Genomic DNA, 21,011 nt, shown 5'->3' with positions numbered 1-21,011 from the left:
ACTTTGGAAGCTGCCCTGTGGCCAAAGGGGCCAGGTAGGTAAGGAGGAAAGGTACTGAGATTGCTGTGCAGTCGGGGCCAGCATGGAAGGGGAACCAGGCTTTGGGGAGGATCTCCTAGGGCATGTCGGTCAGGGCGGCATCCAGGAAGGAGCTGTGCCTTCAAGGGTGGGAGGGTTTTGCAGGTGGAAAGGAACCCTAGGGAAGGCAGAAAGCCACAGATGGAGAGGGAAGAGGGGAGGTGCACTTGGGGACGGTTGGTCGGCACCCTTTCAACTTCGCCAGGGTGGTGGCGGGTCCAAGTGCAAGGGTAACATGATCAGAAGGCTGGTTCTGGGATTTTAAGGTGAGGGGGATGCTGACAAGCAGGGTGGTGTTTTCTGGGGACTCTGGATTTAATTGAAAACCCAGATTCGCTCTTCTCAGAACAGCAGATGGACTGGGGCCCGTGTGCCCTATTCTGCAGGGAAGGTCCTGTCTGTCGGCAGCATGACGCTGCCCGCCCCACCCCCTGCCCCAGCCCAAGGGCTGTCTTCTGCCCCGGGTGGTCCGGCTGGAGGCTGTGCACATGGCGGTGCGGGGGCGCGGGGCCAGCCCCGGCTAAGCGGCTCCTGTAAAGGAGCACCTTGCCTCTCAGCAAAGAACAAAAATTACTCACAATTACACACAATTAGCAATTTTAAATTATTAATGGTGGTGAAAGAATGTGTCTATTCAACAAGTAATTTGTCGTAATTTTTAGTAATTGAAAGTAATTTCTAGCAATTAAATCCTAATTCAGTGCATTTTCTGGGTGATGCCCTTGTTCAAGGGGTGCCTCTGAGTGTACCGTTGGGTGCTTTTTTCCAGGCACTTTGTTCGGTAAAATTTGCTGGGTAGGGTATTTGGGGAGAGCAAAGTAACCCCATCTTGGCAGCGCAGCGAAAATAAAGAGCTGATCCAGGCTGACCCTTCACTCGAGGGGCGCGTCCCCTGCCGCCTGTGGAGCCACCCCTCTCTCGGCTTGCTCAGGGTCACGCTCAGGGGCTGCGTCTCGTGAAGAGGCCGGGAACTGGGCCGGCACTCGGGTCAGCGTCCAGGAAGGGCGCCTGGCCCTGCCCGTGGTGCCGGGTCGCAGTAAGCCGGCCAGGGCAGCAGGTGGCCCCCGCTGGTGGCCAGGGCTGGAGCGGTGGTGAGGTGGGGAGGGAAGCGCCGGATCTGGTTCTCCTTCATCGCTTCCTCCCTTAGCTTTCCAAACCCCCTCCTCGGTGGGCAGGTGTGCTGGGGGAGGACGGAGAGAGACTCTGGCTGCGCCCGAAGAGTTAACCTAATCACGGTAGATTTGCATGTGAAAAGCAGCCTGGAGTCTGTCTTTGTCTACCCGAGGAGGGGATCTTATCCCTGATGAAATCTGTCATCTCTTTTGTCAAGTAGCAAATAAATATTCTGACTAAATTCTTCAGAAATGAAATGACTTGGTCTATCTGGGAATGTGCTTTATTCCCCTTGCAAATTAGTCATTTTAACTATGCATGACTTCTTCCTACCGCCCTGGGTAGTAATTGAAACTTGAGTGTGGTTACTGCCTTTCCATATTTATTTTCTGTTGGAACCATGGATACCTGCAGCCAAAGACACAGAGATGAAAGGCTGGCCGTGGTTACACACGTTTCTGTCTTTTTCGTGGGCCAACCCGGGACTTCCTGGGCAGCAGCTCCCTTGTATGTGTGGACCGGGTCACGGACCCTGCCCCTCCCAGTCATGCAGGCCAGTGTGGGTGGAGTCTGGGCCTCTGGGGTCAGTGTCCCCCCAGGACCCCACAGGGACTCAGGGCTCTCTTGCGCTGCCTTCCTTCTGTTGCCTGGGATCCTTTGCCAGATCTGAAGGCCCCGCCTTGCCCCTTGGCCTGAGCGCTTCAGAGTCCCCTGACCATGTCACATGGGCTCCTGCAGTGAGTCTCAACCTTCTCAGACCTCGGATCCCATTTATAGCAAATATTTGGTCATGCTTTCTCTCCTACCCTCATATGAAATTAATGACAGAATCCCCAACATGTGAGAAGTTTAAAAAATGAATATAATGCCATGATATAGAGACAGTTGGAAAAAAGTGAGTGATGATAAACTAGCGTGCGTCTTTGCTATGTACATGCCCCGCACGGGCACAGCCGAGGATGGAACGGGGTGCCTGGTGTCGAATCTCTGTGAGTGGCCAAGCCGAATGCAGAATGATTCCTCTGGGTGCCGGGGGTTCCGGCACCATTTCCGAGTCGTGAGCTGCATCCTGGAGTGGCCAAGCCGAATGCAGAATGATTCCTCTGGGTGCCAGGGGGTCTGGCACCATTTCCGAGTCGTGAGCTGCATCCTGGAGTGGCCAAGCCGAACGCAGAATGATTCCTCTGGGTGCCGGGGTGTCCGGCACCATTTCCGAGTCGTGAGCTGCAGCCTGGAGTGGCCAAGCCGAACGCAGAATGATTCCTCTGGGTGCCGGGGGGGTCCGGCACCATTTCCAAGTCGTGAGCTGCAGCCTGGAGGTTGCACTTCTGCCCCGAGCTTCCGAACGAGGACTGGGACTGTGGAGTGCGCACTTGTGTGGGTCTGTTTGTGTCCTTCCTCCTGGCCACCTGTGACGCCCAGAGAGAAGACAGCATGACGCTGTGTTCTGCTGCCCTCCGCTCACCAGCGGCCCTTACTCTGTTGACTTTCCTGCCTCCTGGCAGGGTTGGTGATGCTGCAAGAGCACAGGGAAGCCGTGGCTGGTTTTACTGAGCAGCTCTGGTTAGTAAGTTACAGTAGCGAGAAGGACCGCCCCCTGGGAGAAGCCAGGCTGAGCTCCCTTTCCTGGATCGTTTGTTAAGGGCACTCCTGCGTGGCAGCCTGGGGGCTCTGGCGAGCTCTGACCTTTTCAGCGTATGCTGATTTGGTCTTTCTGAGTGGAAACAGCAATTGTACCTGCCAACATCTCTTCAGGCAAAATAGTTAGGAGGATGGAAGGGAAGCAAAGGGCAGTAGGCTCCCTTCCTACAAATTTAACCAGAGAAAGGAAAGGTAAAGATCGAAGATCAAGGATCAATCTGTGCTCTAAACATAAAAAGGAAGAAAAGAGAAGAAAGAAGAGTCCTTGGAAGAGCTCGCAACAATTCCGTGACCCTCTCCACGAATGCCAGCTGGGCAGTCGAGTCTTTCATTTTCCGGGCGACGTTGACTAACTGCCACGGTGCGCCCGGCTCACGGTCCCGGCTTCTTGTAACAGGCCAGGCCCGGCCACGGGCTAAGGGGAAGTGACCTCCTGATCGCGGGGATCCTTTTGGTCCTAACTGTGGCTTGGGTGGAAGCATTTAAAACCCTCCCCTTCTCTTCCTCTGCCCGGTGAGCAGGAAGCTGGTTGGATGCTGAGTCACCACGCTGGGAAGGAGGCGTCCCAGGGAGCCGTCTGGTGCTTGCAGACATGCAAGGCCCAGATGTAAAGCTTTGTTGTGTTAAACCGCTCAAGTGTTGGGGTTAATTTGTCACTGTAGCGTCACCAAAACCGAATGCGGAGGAAATTCACAGTCTAGGGGAAGCTGACATAGAAACAAATTATAACGCTGTTGCATGATAATTGGAACAGAAGCCTGGCATTCATGAGGGATATATAACTTTTGTGAATGCCAAAATTTATTAATTAACTCTAAAACAGCATATAATCCGTTCCTTAAAACGGTTAAAATGCAATTTAAGAAGTTAAGGAGAATTTGAGATGATTTGATGATTCTATAGGAATAGGACTAAGAAAGCTAATAAAGATACCAAAATACATATTGCCACTAAAATAAACTACCCGACATTGGTTACATTATTAAGTGGAATGAGGTGAATCGTAGGCTGTGGTAACATGGCGAGCGAGGGACTGTCCGGCTTGTCCTGCGTGTGACGGGGGAGAAGGGGACGAACCGTGTGCTGTGTGTGACTCCACCAGTGTCCCCAGGAGGCAGGGCCGAGGGCAGAGGGCAAGGGAAGGGGGGTGGGGAGCGGACAGCAGAGGCGGGGCAGGAAGGGGCACCCTCAGGTAGTTCTCCTCGCAGTCTCTGGTTGCTTCCCCGTCTGCACCTGTGGGGCTTTTCCTGGAGGGGCTTCGAGATGCGGTGGGTCGGTAGGGGGTGGCCAGTGAGGCGCGGGCAGCAATGTCCTTTGGGGTTCCCCTGACTGCTCTCCTGGCCGGCCCCCCTCCTTCCCCTCTGTCCTGCCCTCCTGCTCCTCCTCATCCATGAGCCCCTCACCAGGCACCATGTGCTGAATTCCCATCTTCCTTCCCTGAAGAAAACCCCACAAAGCCGGGGCTCCCTGCAAAGGGCTCTTGGACCCACAGCAGCTATTTTGGATTTCACTGCACCCAGCACCCCTTGATCCTGCACTCAGAGATTTTCATGCTTTGTCATGTTGGCTCCAGTCCAGACTCGGCTTATACTCGTGCTGTTACCATGTCAGCCATGTGCTTGTCCTGTCCCAGCGGTTGGGACCACGTACTGGTGGAGAGTGGGAAGGAACACCGCGGGAGTGGGGAGCCACATCTTGATCTTAGAATGCACAAATTGTGTGTTTTCTGGGCAAATCTGTTCAGTGTCTTTGGTAAGCAATGCCTAAAATTCATGATTCTGACTTAAGGCATTTCTCTACTTCTGACAAAAGCCACTTAGAAAATCAGTCAACGAAGAACTGCACAGTGATCCAAGTTATTAAAAATGTACTGGTCATTCTCATTCTTGATCCACGTGTTTGCAAAAAGTGGAGTTTGCCTTGTGTGAAGACGGCTGTGGCCGGAGAAGTGACCCCCAGAGACCTGGGCTGGCTCATTCCTGAGGAGTGACGTTCCTCAGGGCTCTGGTTGTCATGAGGACCCTTCCATCCGGCTGGAGATGTATTTCAGCCTAGACCCTTCCCTCTCTCCTCCAGGCTTCTTCAGCTCCCCCACCAGCTCCTGAGGCATGTTTTTCCTGCTTGCCTCGGTGCCTTCATGCTCAGCCAGGACTCCACGAATGGTGGAATTAGTCAGATAATCCATTCATAAGAACGAATATAGAAAATAATATGAAACAAACCAGTTATCACATGTGAAAACAATACCAAAGCCGCCAAAAGTAGCAGCGTTGTACTTCAGGCAAGTGAAAAGGAAGACGTTGGTGGACCCCGGTCCCCAGAATTTGTGCCAACATCAGGGACGCATCCGATACGCGAGGAGGGATAGCCGTGGTAGCTGTCGATACTCCGGGTTCAGACTTCCACCAGAGCCTTTCTCGGAGGAGGCCGTGAGAAGGGGCTTATGTGGGAGAGGTTGAGTTGAAGGTTCTCGTGCCCCAGGTCCTCCTGGGGCGTGTTCCCCCCCCTTGCTTGTGTCTGAAAGTTACAGGGGAGGCTGAGCAGAGGCCTGTCTGACAGGAGACTGCGGGAGTGTTTGGAAAGAACATTCTGCGCTTGGGCTGTGACGGACCTAGGCGGTGGATGTCCATGTTGTGACCTTTAAAGAATTTCAAATAAATTCATGGGGCATGTCATTAAAGGTACTTATTAGTAGTCCATCAAGTGAGTTATTAATGTTTACTAAAGCTTGGCGTGCAGAAACCAAGAACCGGCAGCGTCTACAGAGAAGCCGAGCGCCAGGCTTCACCGTGCCGCAGGGCCCCCTGCCCACCTCCACGGGCCGCCCCCTGAGCCGAGTGCCAGGCTTCACCGTGCCGCAGGGCCCCCTGCCCACCTCCACGGGCCGCCCCCTGAGCCGAGTGCCAGGCTTCACCGTGCCGCAGGGCCCCCTGCCCACCTCCACGGGCCGCCCCCTGAGCCGAGTGCCAGGCTTCACCGTGCCGCAGGGCCCCCTGCCCACCTCCACGGGCTGTCCCCTGAGCCGAGCGCCAGGCCTCACCGTGCCGCAGGGCCCCCTGCCCACCTCCACGGGCTGTCCCCTGAGCCGAGCGCCAGGCCTCACCGTGCCGCAGGGCCCCCTGCCCACCTCCACGGGCCGCCCCCTGAGCCGCCTGCTGAGGGGAGGGGCCTGCTGAACCACGTGCCCTCAGGTGCTGTGTCAAGCAGATCCAGGCTTTGCGGGTAGTGGTGTCGTTGTCCTCGTCCGTGTCACGTTGCTGCTGGCCCAGCGTGGTCGGTGTTGACGGCTGTCGCGGATGTTCAGTCAGTCAGCTGTGCCGTGTGTGAAGAACCGGATTACATCAAGAGCACGTGTGGTCTGAGGACCCCAGTGCTCGTCTGCAGGCCCGGGCGCCGGTGGTTCAGAGCTGACTGCCCCATTCAGGACACAGACCGGAGTGCCCAGGAACAGAGCCACTGGCCTGCCACTGTCTGTGAGGTTGCGCTTCAGTTTCATCACGCGGTCCTTCTTCCGGGAGCCCTCCAGGAGAGACGGTGGCCCAGAAGCATTTGCCCTTCTTCAGCCAGTTACGGCCAAAGCTTCCAGCGTCATGGCCCTAACGTGACTCGGTTTCCTCTGGCATTCAGCCCGCGGGGTGGGGGTGCGCAGCCGCCTGGAACATCCATTTCCCTGCAGGAGCACAGCCATGACCACCGACTCCGGGTAATCTGGGGGTGGACCCTGCTCTCTGCTTCTGGCTCTGGTCCATCTGTCTGCCTCTAGCCTGCAGGACCTGCCCCGGGCAGCACACAGGTTGGCTACCGGCTGGCTTCCCGTCACAGGGGCCTTGCCAGAGTCCCTCCTACAAGCTGGCCCCACGTCTTCTCTTGTGTTGGCTCCAGCTCGCCCTGTCTGTGTCCTACGAGTTCGAGGATCTCACCCTGCACTCATTCTCCGTGAGTGGGCTGCCCTTGCTGCGGAAGACCGCCGGTCACGGTCCAGGGCAGAAGAGGCAGGGCTGAAGGCCCCATGAGACCACACACAGGCCCGCGGGCCTTGGCGCTGCAGCTCTGTGTTCCTGCCTCACGTTAGTACAGAAGAACGGCCACAGCCTCTTCCCGGGGAAAGCCAGGTCCCCTCTCCAAACCTCCTATTCGCTGAGCTTTCCTGCTCAGGATCTAAGAGGCCAAAGTGTGTCTCTCTCTCCAAACTGTGCTTTATCTCTTCCAATCTGAGAACCTCGAACAGGCGACCCAAGTTCCCAGAGCCCAGACTGGCTTCACTCTTCTCTGATGTCCCAAAAGAGCTGATAAACAGGGTTTCTCGTCCTGCACGGCTTCTCAGATGTTGTGCAGCTTGTTTTCATTCTCAGCACAGAAAGTTTTCTTCCTAAAGCGTCCACTGCTCTCCCTGTCCTCTCCCCTCTCCCAGGGACTTAAAAACCCAATTTGAATTTGCTCAAATAGCTTTAAAATTAGGGTTTTCCTCACAGATCACAGTCTTGCTGGATGGAATATTTTTAGGGCTATCATAAAGGAGTAAGTTGATACACTGGGTTATATTAAAGTCACAACTTCTTTTCATCAAAAGATGCTACTGAGAGAGAGAGAGAGACAAGGCAGCTTACAGGCTGGAGAAGACATGGCCACACATACATCTGATAAAGGACATGCATCTAGAATATATGCTGATTACAATTCAGTAAGGAAAGGTAGACGGCCTAACAGAAAAATGGGCAGAAGACCGGCATTCAGAAAGGAAGGTGTGCATCTGGCGGGCGTATGTGAGAAGGCGTTCGGTCGGTTACAGAGAAGCGCAAATCAGACCCGCACGTGAGGCCGCCAGGCGCCCCCTGAGCACCCAAATGGGGGCCGTGTCCGTGCTGCCCCCCCGACTGCTCCCACCTCTCACACTTGCCACCCAGAAAGGGCTCAAGGAAGACAGCTGCAGTGGGCGCCACCATTAAGGTCCACGTGTGGGACAGTGGCCTCCCGGTTTTCACCAGCTCCAGGGAGGATCGGTGCAAAAATTCACCAAGTGTAGCCTGCGGCCGCCCCTCCCACCAGCAGGGCTTAGCCTGCCTACCACCTGTCAGGTGAGGGCTGCTTTCGGAGGTGCAGGGCCTGAGGACCGTCTCTGTGAGGACCTGGTGCTCCAGCCCCCCCGTCTCCTGTGTCCCCAAGAACAGGCCCTCAGTGCGTTTTGCCCAAAGAACCATCCAGTGGATGTGGGGGGCAGGGGGTGGCTGGGGATGGTGACGATGCCCCCGAGCGCTTCTCGATTCCGGATCCCACTGCTGAAAGCTGGGTGGCAGCCACTGTGCCCCCCTTGAGAACACACCGGAGACGCACAGCACACAGTTTTGAAAAGCTGCAGCTTTCAGGCCCGGCAGCCGCTGCCAGTAACCAGGTGCTCTGTGCTCGGCCCTCGCACGCGGTCCCGGGCCAGCTTGCATCGCCGACCCACGGAAGAACCTCTAGTAGCCGTCACACGGGGGCTGTGCTTGCTGCCGGCCCCCTCCCTCCGTGGTCTGCGGAGAGTTGAGCATCCTGCACCATGAACATTCCACCGACCACAGCACAGATGTCCCCAGGTGCGGTCGGTGGGCTCAGTGCAGGTTCTGTGTCACAGACATCCAGCGAATGCTCCGATGACAGGCCAGGTGGAGTCCACTGTCCAACTTTCACGAGGCCCACGGGGCGGGGGGGGGGGGCAGGGCTGATGTTAGGGGCAGGAAGTAATATTTCTAGCATTACAGGCACAGTTCATAGCGTAAGGAAATGCTCCAGGTCCTTGCCAGAGAGACAGCAGAAGGAGAAAAGCCATAGAGGCTGGATTTTGTTTGCTGTCCTTGGGTTGTCCACAGACCTGAGCACTAAGGTGTGCGTGTGTTCAAGTTATTCAAAAAATGTTTCTAAGTTGGATCTCCTTAAATTACACAAGGAGGAGGGAGAGAAGGAGCCCAGGATCCTGACTTTGTCCAGAAAAGGTAGTTAGGATGTTCAGCTCAAGCCCCAAGGCACAATCCTGTGTCCACTGTCCCCAGCGCCCAGGCTCAGCCGCCCTCAGCAGGACAGGCCCCACGGGGTGTGGCGCCCACGCACATCTCTGCTCAGAATCCCTGCAGCTCTGAGGTGCAGAGTGTCAGTGCCCAGGGGGCTCCTGGCACGCGGCACTCCTTGGGCAGGTCCGGGGTGTTGCCCACGAGCACTGCAGGTGCACGAGGGGCTCAGTCCCCTCATGACACTCACGATGGAGTGCACGCACACTGTACTGGTCGTGTTCCTGGCCAGCCAGCTTCGCGGAGGCCGATGACGGTACCCACCCTGCGTGCGAGCGCTGCCCGTGCCCCCGACCCTCTGCGGCTCCTTGCAGGGGAAGCAGTGTCTGAGAGGACGCAGCAAGGTGTGCACACTCCTGAGCCCCGTGCACCGGAGAGCTTCCTGAGTGTCCGCAAGCAGCGGCTGCGTGACGCATTAGTCCTTAGAGACAGAGCTTGCAAGTAAGTCAGGCGTTCACACTACCCTCCTCCGCCCTTAGCAGCAAAGAGAAGGGGAAGTAGCAGCGGGTCTGGGATGCGGGAGTCGGATCCACAGCCGCCCTGGTCTGGGGCCCCCCGCCGGCAGCAAGCGCCTTGTCAGCACCCACGTGAGCAGACAGTTGAGATAATGTCACCGCTCCTCCCTGCCATCTGGCCTGTGGACGAATTGTTTTTTAATTTGGCCTATTTGGATTCCATCTTTAAGTGGTTATCAAACCGACTCTGAATTCAGTCTTCAGAGTAACCGAGCTTTCCACTCTGCGCTGCCTGAAGGTGTAGCGTGGGGACCGCCCTGTCCTGAGGCCTGGTCTGCGCAGGCCCCACTCTCCTTTCTGGGGTTGACCTAGGCGCTGCCGGACGCACCTTGCGAGGGCCACTGTCCGGAGTCCTCGGGACAGGTCAGCTCTGTGCCCTGCTGTCCTCCAAGGGCGGCCTTTGATCCGACAGAATGTTCTGGCTCTTCCCTATTCTTATCTCCTTCTCTTGCCCTGGAGTCTGGCTTGCTCAGCTTCTCTCTGAGGCTGGGGAACGTTCGAGAGGTACTGGGCAGGGGCTGAAGGGCCTGCTGCCCCTGCCTCTGGGTCTGTTGACACGGTGTCCAGGCCCAGGGAGAGCTGACCAACCACAGTGACTGGGGAGCAGCTCTGGCCTCCTGGTCGCACTCCGTGATGCCCAGAGGTGAGATCTGCAGCTGTGCTGTGGAGAGGAGGTCGGAAGAGGGCCCAGGCCCTCGGCGTCCTTATTGTAACCCGTTGCCACTTGGAAAGGGCTGCAGTGTGGGGCGTCCATTCCACCATGTGACCTCTGACTTCCAGGGCGTCCAGTGAAATCAAAGATGGATTCAGTATGGGGTGTTTCTGGATATCAAGAAAGGACCCGTTTAAAGGAAAGTGTTTCATCTAGCTGATTATTTCATTTATTTTTAACTTATTTGGAAGCTCGAAGCGGAGAGGTGAGGCTGAATGGGCCAGGATGGTGGGCGCAGGCTGTGGGCGCTGCCAGTACTCACCTAGAGGACCTGGCTCTCGGTGCAGTTTAGAGGATAGTGGACGGGCCTGTGTCTTCGGGGATGGGGCCTTCATCTGGGCCACGTGCGTTCACCATGTCAGGCAGAGCTAACAGGAAGGGAAGTGGGTGGTCCAATCCCCCTGAGGGTGTCTTGCACCTTTGTTTCACTCAAGATCCTGGGTCTAGGCGGCAGAACTTGTGGATTTGCTGTGTTGAGGCCATTGTGCTGCCTGGCCTGGCTATCCGAGCCCCCCCTCCACCCGGCCCTCCGACTTGGCCTCTCCGCGGGGATCAGGGGCCCCAGGGCGGTGAGCTGCCTGCCTGTGCCCGGAGGCCACCACACAGCGTGTCTCCCGCAGGAGCACAGCACTGCACTCTCCCTGCCCTGGGCAGAGCCGGGGCTGAACCCACCCCCAAACCTTCACACGACCCTGCTGCCTGCTCACGAGAGGAGACTTACTGTCCCCACCCCGGAGCCTCTCAGGTGAGGCAGTAGGCAGGAGGCCGAGCTTTCTACTGTCTTCCCACCAGGACCACTTCCCATGTCCCTGCAAAGAGAGGAGGAAGGAAGCCTACTCGACCGTGCCAACAAGGGAACCCATCTCATTCACGCTCTGAAAACACACCCAAGCTTTGGGAGGAGCTTCACCCCTCGAGCTGGCTCACCAAGGCTCCCTTCTCTGGTGCGCTATTTCTGATTTTCCTACTCCAAGACACACCGCGGGCCTCAGGAGACATCTGTCCATTCCAGCTGACAGTTGGAGCTTTTGTGACAAAGCAGCTTGGATCATTGAGAAGCCTCAGTGAGACAGCCAAGCCTTTTGGGCTTCTCCCACCTTTGAAGGGGGTGCCATTGGGTCCTTGTTAACGTTGAAGACGGCAGCGCTTGGATTTGAGCCGGGCTCTGGCTGGCAGCCTGATGGACGGCAGTGCTCTGAGGGTACGCCGGCCCCCGGTGCCCCCTGCATGCTTCCCTGGGCCCCTGAATTTAAACACCCGTGTGCACTCACACAAAGTCTAACAGAGTGAGATGGCATCTCTCTGGTCCTCAGAACCCACCGAGCAGGAAGGATCAGGGAGATGCACCTCTCTTCTGGCTTCTATTTTGAGGTCTTGGGTGGGTCCTGGAGAAAGAGCCTTGAGGTCCCAGGGAGGTCATGGACTGAAGTGCTTGGAGAAAGCATGAGAGTGGAACAGATGTGAGATACTATCGGGATCCCACTGAACTGGTCATAAACACCAAAGGGGCGCATTCAAAGAAGACCTGGCGTCTCCTGTGGAAGAATGCGCTTCCTCACACAGAAAGGCAGGATCTGTGCTATCTGTGTTTAGCCCATTGGGAAGGGAGCCCCTGCCCATCTTTGTGCCCCTGAATCTGACCCCGGGGGAGAGGAACCGGGTGAACACACCCCACAGTGAGGACTCTGGTTCTGTGTTTCATGTGGTGGGCTTTAGGGGGTCTCAACCCAACACCTGTTCATGGAGGAGTGGGTCGCCCCCGCCAGAGCCTTTCAGAGATGCGTGCCTGGTCCTCTTCCCACTGGGTCCTTCATTCCTTCCTTTCCCCCAGTGTTTGTGAGTCCACACTGTGCCAGGGTTTGCTCTCATGGGCAACACATGTGCCTTCCCTTGACCTCCAGCTGCCAGGCTGCGGGCTTCAGGAGCACATGTGAGGGAATGATGAGAGCACCGGGGTCCCCTCCTCCCACAGTGGGGGGAAGAAGGCCACCCAGAGGATGGGATGCCTTGGCCACAACAGGGTCATGTGCAGAGTGGTCCGGCAGAGGGGATAGAGGGGAGAATGCCCACCTCTGGTTGGAGCAGACAGTACTCCATAGGACCTGCTGTGCCAGCCCCTGGTGGAACGAATAGTTCGTGGTGTGATGGGGGAGCCAGGCTTAGAAGAGCCATCTCAGAGCCATGAGATTTAAACGTCACATTGTGAAGACCTCGTAACACACTGTATGTAGGAAGTGCCGGTAAGTGAACGCCCTCTAACACCTCACTTGGAGTAGTGAATATAAACAGTGCACAGATAAATCTTCAACTCTAGGTGTCTTATTTTCTCTGCCAAATCAGAAAGTTTTGTCCGTAGCATGACATACTTAGGACGTATTGTCCACCCTAAACAGATGTTTTTTGCACTCCCTACGGTGGCTCAGCTGTTGATCCAGAGGCGGTGATAGCCACAGGCCCAGAAGTGGGAGACTTACATCCTAACCGTGTGACCTCCTTCTAAATAGCCCTTCCCAGAGTATGAAATGAGGACGTCCAAGTGTAAGAGTGGTCAGGCTAAGACTCGACGTGAATTTAAGGAAGGACTGTAGTTACCGGCGAAGCCCAGCACCAGGCAGCTGAGTATGTGAAGGCAGAGAGGCTAGTAACTTCCGGCATCTGGATCAGCCGTCCTTCAGCTTTCCAGTCAGTTTCCACGCGTCTTTGAACCTGGGCAGGGGAGGCGTTCGTCTGCTGAGAGGCTGTATTTGCCCCGCGCCACTTGCGACCCTAGGGCACCTCACTGGCAAACCCTCAGAGCAGTGCACCGGCTTGGCTTCCTGGAAGGCAGGGCCTGGTGAGAGAGGGCGGTGGGACCTGGACGCAGCCGCAGACTGACTCAGAACCCCACGGAGCGCAGAGTCTTTGCCCTCCAGCTGCCAGGGGACTGGAAGACTCAGGAGCAGAGCCCGGTTCCGGGCCTGGGCCCCGCCAGCTCTCTGCTCGTGGGTGGGAGAGGCGCACACAGTGACAGCCAAGTAGAGCTTACCAGAAGCGAATGGGACCCGCAAAGCTGGGCAGCACAGGGAGTTAAGAAGCCATTCTGTTGGAGAGCAAGGGTCCTTCATGACAATAGCTCTGAGGAGGCCGAGGGCCACAGTCATTCAGCTCAGAAGTGCAGGAGACCCATGCCATCCACGGCTGAAGGGCCTGCCTCCCTGCCCAGGAAGAGGCACCTGAGGCCTGACTGTCCTTCCCTCAGCCACAGAAGAGCAGGAGGGGTGGAGGAGGGTGCCCGTGTGCACACATGTGTTTCTGTGTGAATATACATGTGGATGCATGTGTGCATGTGAGTACATTAGCGTGTGTGCACGTGTGTGCACGTGAGGGCACCTGTGGTATGTGTATGAGTACGCCTCCCGTGCCTCCGTGACCCCCATCCCCACACCCCTCTGCACCCTCATCAGTTTTAGCTCAGTGCTCCTAGAATTTGTGTAGGCTTCCTGCCAGCAACCACACACGTTACTTCGGGGAGGAGGAGCCCCCCACAATCTCACATGCTGTTCTTCTTTTCTGGGCAGTCTCATCTCAATTTCGGGAACTCCTCTGTCCTTGGTGTCCTCCTGGGAGCCTCTTCTGCCTGCTCACCGACTGTCTGCTTACTTGCTAACCCCTGCCTCTCCCGCTCACCCCCAGCCACCCTGCTGGCCTGCGGTGTGCATGGGCACAGCTTTTCACTTCCCACGGCATCCTCTGGGCCGTTGGGAAGGAAGCCAGTTGTCCTTCTCGGAGGGCCATCATGTCAACAACTAACAGAAATGTAAGCAGTCCAAGTCGGGGTGCTGTCTAGTTGTGTTGGACACCCAGGTTCCCGTTAGAATGGTCCCAGGGCTCCCACTCCAGGGGCTCTGGGGCGCGGAGCTGACCCTGGGCTGCAGGTCTTCCTGTTGTGTTCCGTCTGCCGCCCTCCGGCTCTGCTGTCCCTTGGTCTCTCATGGGAGGCAACAGCAGGCGTCCTTGGCCTTCCTGTTCCCTGCTGATGCTGCTGATGGGCTTTATGGACTGGCTTAGGGTTGTGGGTTTTCCAGACTAGTCTTTTTACCATGTTCAGGATGATAAACCCTGTCCACCAGTGCCACTTTCTGGGAGGTGTTGAGCGGTAGCACATGGGCTTTCCTGCAGCCACTGTCCTGAGTCAAGGTGGTCTTGCTGTGATCGACCCCATGAAGCTCCAGTGGCAACAGCTAATATGTATTTGTGTGTGAGTGTGTGTTAGGTGTGCAAGGATTTTAACCTTAGTATAAGCACTTGAATGTCTGTAAAAGAGAATCTTATGATTGTTTTTGTTTTGGAGTTTGTGGAAGCATGCACTTCAGTTTTATAGCCCTTCTGGGCTTTATTCCAATGGACTGTTTTTCTAGGTTTTCAGGAAAAGTTGTATCCTGCCAGATTCGTGGTTTCCGTTAACCATGATTTATGAATGTGGGCATTACCATACATTACTGACAAATTATTTATAAAGCAAAGTTTTGTATATAAAACCTTATTTCCCCGTGGAATTACTTAATAAAATTTGAGCTGTGTGCTGAGAAGGCAATCTTGCAGGAACTGATAGGAGATCTTCAGCCAAGCCAGCAGCAAACATGGGACGCTCATGGCAGCATCCTTGCTCAAGAGCCCTCAGTACTGATAATTTGCTTTGCTTTGCTGAGTTTTAAAACATCTGGTGACTGCGGTGATATGTGCCTCCAAAGCCCCCTGGATAGAAAAAAAGCTTTTGTCTGTGAGGCATGTAGGCATTCTAAATCTCACGTGCACATTATGATCTACACATGTGCGCACATGCCTGTGCATCCACATACACATGAAGGTGCACACACATGCATACGCACCATGCAGACACACATGCGTGTGCACACAACACTCATGCAGACAGTGTGAACATACACGTACATGCACATGCATGTGACACACAGGTGCTTACATGCACTCACCTGCACAGCTGTGTACACACACATGCACGTACACACATGCAGACACAAAGACACACACGTGTGCCCACACTCATGCAGACAGTGTGAACATACACGCACATGCATGTGACACACAGGTTCTTACATGCACTCACCTGCACAGCCATGCACACACACATGCACGTACACACATGCAGACAACATGCACACAAGCAAATGCATACACAGATGCACACATGCATGCCCGCGCACATACAAATGCACACACAGGCTCACACGACAACATGCGTGTAACATGAAAATGCACACATGCGCACATGCATGGGCACAGTACATATGCACAGGCACACACATGCAAACACAAATGTACATGCATATAACAGACGAGTGCACACACGAGCACATATGCACACTCACACATACATACAAACGCATGCACACACACGTGCAGTTGTGTCTGGTCCCTGGTGGAGGTTGAGGAGGTTCATCACCCTTGTCCCAGCTTGGGAGGAAGTGGGATCCACAGGAAAGGGGTTGCTACTCCTCTTGGGACTCCTCTTAACAGATCCTTTTCAGCAGCCTTTTCCAAGCCGTGAAGCATGTCACATTGTGCAGTTTTCAAGGTAATAGAAATATACTGCTCTTCCTTCTCAGAGAGATATTCTTGCCCTTGGGGAAGACAGTCTCATGCAGATGTTATAGAAGCCAACTTACGTTCTTCCTCTTGCTTCTGATGGGGCATCAGGACTTTGTACCTGTTCCTGTAGCACGGGGTGGGGTGGGGAGGTGGGGGGCTGCAGGAGCTGAGGGAGGACAAGAGGTCACATGCTCTCTTCCCTGCATTTCCTCCCACCTGCTTCTGCGGCATGTCAGCTGGTGCTCTTATTCTCTCTGTCCACCTTGAGCAATCCTCTACTTCTCCAAGTTTCTCTGGAAGTTCTGCATCCACCCGACTGAAGTTCGTGACTGATACAAGTGTTCTGCTTTGGAAGGAAGAGGCATGTGGGAGGGCCTTTCAGAGCAAAGTGTGTGTGGTGCTGCCGCCCAGAGGCCTTCCTGTGGTCTCCTGATCCTGCTGTGTCCTGCTTACCCTGTTAGGATTATTTAGGTGACTTTTTTTTTTTAAGATTTTATTTATTTGACAGAGAGAGACACAGCAAGAGAGGGAACACAAGCAGGGGGAATGGGAGAGGGAGAAGCAGGCTTTCCGCTGAGCAGGGAGCCTGATGCAGGGCTCGATCCCAGGACCCTGGGATCATGACCTGAGCTGAAGGCAGACGCTTAACAACTGAGCCACCCAGGCACCCCTATTTAGTTGACTTTAACTCACTCCACACCATCTTCTTCCTGACGGCGATGCCCAAGATGTTGCTCAACACAGGCCTGTCAGCGCCTGCTCATGGGAGAACCCTCATGGCTGGGGCTTCTGGTCTAGGTGGCGTGAGAAACTACGTCTCAAGATGTTTCCGCAAAGTTTCACAATACGCACAACAAGCAGGCCAGAATAGACAAATAAGTAAGAATAAGGAAAATCGGGCATTGGTCCTAGAGAAGATGGACAGTCCCACAGGAGTGGAGTCTGCTTGGGTCATGCCTCATCCTCCCCAAACAGGACACGGGACAGTCTTACATGAATGGCCAGCTGGGGGAGTCCCTTTGGGTGAAGACGCAGGGGTGCAAAGCAGAAGGATGGTGAACAGGCAAAGATACATTTCTGTAGAGCTGATGGAAGTTTAATCAAAATGTGGACCACAGGAAAAATAAAAGGTCTTCTGTGAGAACCGGAGCAGGAGGGATACCCACTGAGAGCAGAGCACCTGAGGGCAGCCTTCCCGATGGGTTCTCTACCAGTTTGCATTCAGGAGAGGGGCTGAAGAGGACACACGGGGGCGGAGTGTGGGGGGTACCGCTGGGCAGCCATTTTTGGAAGAGTCTGAGGCTGGGGTCCTTCGGCAGAGTTTTGGGAATGGACTTTCAGGCAGAGAGTGAGTAAGACATTTGGCAAAGTTACAGGAGGAATATCAAGTGAGAAAGGACTCAAGGACGTCTTGATACACCTACTAGAAGATGGCTGGGTTCCTGAAGGCAGCCACTGTTGTACCTGCAGAGTCAAGGCTTCCTCAGGAACAGCTCCAGGTAGGAAAGAATGTGGAGGAAGTAGCCATGATAAAAAAATTTGTTACATTAACGGATGGACTTTGGCTAAAGCAGGGCTCAGAGGAAGGGCCACAGACTTTGTTGCATACGCTCCTTTATAGGTGGGGATGCTCTCAGCTGAGAGTAAGGAGACCCAACTGTGCATGAAGCAGCTGCAGCTGCCCCGGCAGGAAGCTGGAAGTAGACACCTGCTGACTGGGCCAGCCGGGCCCAGCAATGTCAGCAAAGACCCACACTTATGCTCCTGTGTCTGTGGGCCTTAGCACATTGGCTCTTCTTCAGGCTTTTCATCCTTATTCTTGTTACCTGATGACCCCAATATGTCTGTGCTGTTCAGATATCACATTTGTGATGAATGAGGGAAGAATAGAGACAAAGAAATTTTCCTTGAGTGGTTTTTTGTTTTATAGCAAAGGAAATGAGTTTCCGCAAGAGCCAGCACATCTCTCCCAGTACACTGCTGTCCTTTTCACCAGCCAGGATGGGTCACCACCAGCCCCCCGTGAGCATCTGGCTCTTCTGGCCATGGTCGGGAGGTAAGGGCCAAGAGAGCAGACGGTGCAGATCAGCCCTTAAGAGCTGTCCCCATGTTACCTAAAACAGAAAGGTTAGGGGTGAATGAGTAAAGCATACAAGTTAAGAAGTTGGAAAAAGAACAAGACACACTTGAGGAAAGCATAAGAATTAAATGATAAAAGGGCACCTGGGTGGCTCAGTCATTTGAGCGTCTGACTCTTGATTTCGTTCGGGTCAGGTCGTGATCTCAGGGCCATGAGATCAAGCCCTGCGTCAGGCTCTGTGTGCAGCGTGGAGCCTGCTTAGGGTTCTCTCTCCCTCTGCTCCCTGTCCCCCACTCATCATGCTCTGTCGCTCTCTCTGTAGCTCTAAAAAAAAAGAAGAAGAAGAAGAAATAATAAACAGCAGAAGTTAATGGATGAGTTAATTATGAAGAGTCAGTAGAATTGGTGAATACTGGTAAGAGCCAGGTCTTTAGGAGAAAAGAACAAGAAAATGAACAAACTGTCAGCTAGCCTAATCAAGAAAAAAGAGAGATAACACAGAAACACACAAAGTTAGATGCACAACGATATTAAAAATAGAATAATAATATTAAAGAAGATAATCATAAGTGAGTACTTTGTAAAAGCATGCAAATACATTTAGAAAGTCTGCATGAAATAAATTCTTTTTAAAGAAACAAGTTATAAAATCTGACCAGAGACAATGGAGGCTGTGAAATGGTACAAGGCAGTTGGAACATGGCAGAGGCAATCACAGCTGCCACAGGACTTTGGGTTTACCCCGTGCCCACCAGGCCGGCCCAGCCTCGAAGCACCAGGCCTCTAAGGTCTTACAGGTAAATTATTTCAGTTCTTCAAGAAATGTGTAATGTCAGTGCCATTTAAAGGATTCCAGGTGTATGTGGCAGGATACAAAATCAATGCACAGAAATCAGTTGCTTTCTTATACACTAACAATGCAACTGTAGAAAGAGAAATTAGAGAAACGATTCCATTTACAATAGCACCAAAAACCATAAGATACCTCGGAATAAACCTAACCAAAGAGGTAAAGGATCTATACTCTAGGAACTACAGAACACTCATGAAAGAAATTGAAGAAGACACAAAAAGATGGAAAAATATTCCATGCTCATGGATTGGAAGAATAAACATTGTTTGTTTTTTTTTTTTTTTTTTAAAGATTTTATTTATTTATTTGAGAGAGAATGAGATAGAGAGAGAGCATGAGAGGGGGGAGGGTCAGAGGGAGAAGCAGACTCCCTGCCGAGCAGGGAGCCCGATGCGGGACTCGATCCCGGGACTCCAGGATCATGACCTGAGCCGAAGGCAGTCGCTTAACCAACTGAGCCACCCAGGCGTCCCAAGAATAAACATTGTTAAAATGTCTATGCTACCCAGAGCAATCTATACCTTCAATGCCATCCCGATCAAAATTCCAATGACATTTTTCAAAGTGCTGGAAAAAACAATCCTAAAATTTGTATGGAATCAGAAAAGATTGGGGCGCCTGGGTGGCTCAGTTGTTAAGCGGCTGCCTTCGGCTCAGGTCATGATCCTGGGGTCCTGGGATCGAGCCCCACGTCTGACTCCCTGCTCAGCGGGGAGCCTGCTTCTCCCTCTCCCTCTGCCTGCCACTCTGCCTACTTGTGCTCTCTCTCTCTCTGTCAAATAAATAAATAAAATCTTTAAAAAAAAAAAAAAAAGAAAAAAGAAAAGACCCCGAATCGCCAAGGAAATGTTGAAAAAGAAAAACAAAGCTGGGGGCATCACGTTGCCTGATTTCAAGCTATATTACAAAGCTGTGATCACCAAGACAGCATGGTACTGGCACAAAAACAGACCTATAGACCAATGGAACAGAATAGAGAACCCAGATATGGACCCTCAACTCTATGGTCAAATAATCTTTGACAAAGCAGGAAAAAATATGCAATGGAAAAAAGACAGTCTCTTCAATAATAGGTGCTGGGAAAATTGGACAGCCACATGCAGAAGAATGAAACTCGACCATTCTCTAACACCATACACAAAGATAAACTCAAAATGGATGAAAGACTTCAATGTGATACAGGAATCCATCAAAATCCTAGAGGAGAACATAGGCAGTAACCTCTTTGACGTCGGCCACAGCAACTTCTTTCAAGATACATCTCCAAAGGCTAGTGAAACAAAAGCAAAAATGAACTTTTGGGACTTCATCAAGATAAAAAGCTTCTGCACAGCAAAGGAAACAGTCAACAAAACAAAGAGGCAACCCACAGAATGAGAGAAGATATTTGCAAATGACACTACAGATAAAAGCCTGATATCCAAGATCTATAAAGAACTTCTCAAACTCAACACCCAAAAAACAAATAATGAAGTCAAAAAATGGGCAGAAGACATGAACAGACACTTCTCTGAAGAAGACATACAAATGGCTAACAGACACATGAAAAAAATGTTCATCATTAGCCATCAGGGAAATTCAAATCAAAACCACACTGAGATACCACCTTACACCAGTTAGAATGGCAAAAATGGACAGGGAAAGAAACAACAAATGTTGGAGAGGTTGTGGAGAAAGGGGAACCCTCTTACACTGTTGGTGGGAATGTAAGTTGGTACAGCCACTTTGGAGAACAGTGTGGAGGTTCCTCAAAAAGTTAAAAATAGAGCTACCCTATGACCCAGCAATTGCACTCCTGGGTATTTACCCCAAAGACACAGATGTAGTGAAAAGAAGGGGCACATGCATCCCAATGTTCACAGCAGCAATGTCCACAATAGCCAAACTGTGGAAGGAGCCGAGATGCCCTTCAACAGATGAATGGATAAAGAAGATGTGGTTCATTTATACAATGGAATATTACTCAGCCATCAGAAAGGATGAATACCCAACTTTTACATCAACATGGATGGGACTGGAGGAGATTATGCTAAGTGAAATAAGTCAAGCAGAGAAAGTCAATTATCATACGGTTTCACTTATTTGTGGAACATAAGGAATAGCATGGAGGACATTAGGAGAAGGAAGGGAAAAATGAAGGAGGGGAAATCCGAGGGAGAGATGAACCATGAGAGACTATGGACTCTGAGAAACAAACAGGGTTTTAGAGGGGAGGGGGGAGGGGGGTGAGTTAGCCCGGTGATGGGTGTTAAGGAGGGCACGTACTGCATGGAGCACTGGGTGTTATATGAAAACAATGGATCGTGGATCACCACATCAAAAACTAATGATGTATGGTGACTAACGTAACATAATAAAATTAAAAAAAAATAAATAAAGGATTCCAGGTTAT

The 21,011-nt window shown here is 53.0% G+C and overlaps 1 protein-coding gene across 7 annotated transcripts in view; it reads left to right on the top strand.

Annotated features, from left to right (window-relative positions):
* The window catches only part of PTPRN2 (protein tyrosine phosphatase receptor type N2), an 822,826-nt gene that overhangs the window by 255,658 nt on the left and 546,157 nt on the right, over positions 1–21,011 (top strand). The gene's annotated exons all lie outside the window — the stretch shown is intronic.

The sequence above is a fragment of the Halichoerus grypus genome, chromosome 12, assembly GCF_964656455.1.
Source record: "Halichoerus grypus chromosome 12, mHalGry1.hap1.1, whole genome shotgun sequence".
NCBI classification, from domain to species: Eukaryota; Metazoa; Chordata; class Mammalia; order Carnivora; family Phocidae; genus Halichoerus; species Halichoerus grypus.
Note: the sequence above shows the minus strand (reverse complement) of the source record. Positions and strands in the feature narration are given on the sequence as shown.